A 1,010-nucleotide genomic window follows, 5' to 3' on the forward strand; every position below is an offset into this window, starting at 1 on the left:
ATTTCCTAAACATTATTTGTCATATTTGCATACAAAAGATTGAGAAATAATAATAATAAAAAAATGGGAAAATTAAAACCCATTTTGTCCCTATTCTCAAGAATTACTGAAATACAAAATTATAATCGTTACAGCAGTCATTCATGCAAAGTACTGCTGATTATTTAAAAAGCTTCACTAAAAACAGGGTGAATTTCCCACTTCAGTATTTTTGATGTTACAGTTATAAATATTCCTAAACCAACAGCGTGATTCTGAGACGGAACAAAAGTGATACGTGGTTTTCTTTTCCAAAATAAAAAAATCTGAAATGTGTTTTTGCCCACTTTTATCTGATGTGCAAATAAAGTGAGGGAGAAAGTCGTGGAGAAGTTTAAAGATGGATTTGGTTTTAAAACAATATCTCAAGCTCTGAAGTTTGAGTTTTTAATGTGATAAAAGTTACCAGGACAGTGAGCAGACTGCAACGTATCGAGTGTAAAATTAAAATTCAGATGTGGGGATGTTGGGCTCAGTCTGCAGAGGCAGGAGGCGGGGTACTAGAACTTCACATGTTCTAACATTATTCTGTTTAATATTATATATTTAAAACATATTTACAATATCTATGGACTCTGCTACAGCTGCAGATTCATTAAAATTAGTTTCAATTTATTTTGATTCAAATTTAAATTATATTTGTTATTTAAATTAGTTTAATTTATAATTTAATAAAAAGCACACAAATGCTTTTTAAAATGTACTTTAATAAAAAACATTTGAAAAAGCAAAATTTAAACATTTTGCTTTTGAAGAGGCAATCGTCAAATTTAAATCTGCAAAAGAAAAAATCCAAATTCCCAAATCAGTCTTAAAGTTAGTTATTGTGTAGCAACTAGATTATATTTTTCTTCTCTCTCAAAACAGAAAATAGTTCAGTGAACTTTGGAACTGGTGTCCTGTCAGGGTTTATTTTTAGAAAACTCGATATCTTTGCTAAATGAAACATCTCCCTTCAGAGAGGCTGACAT

Source organism: Poecilia latipinna, unplaced genomic scaffold, assembly GCF_001443285.1.
Source record: "Poecilia latipinna isolate Pla-1442-1.1 unplaced genomic scaffold, P_latipinna-1.0 Scaffold24, whole genome shotgun sequence".
NCBI classification, from domain to species: Eukaryota; Metazoa; Chordata; class Actinopteri; order Cyprinodontiformes; family Poeciliidae; genus Poecilia; species Poecilia latipinna.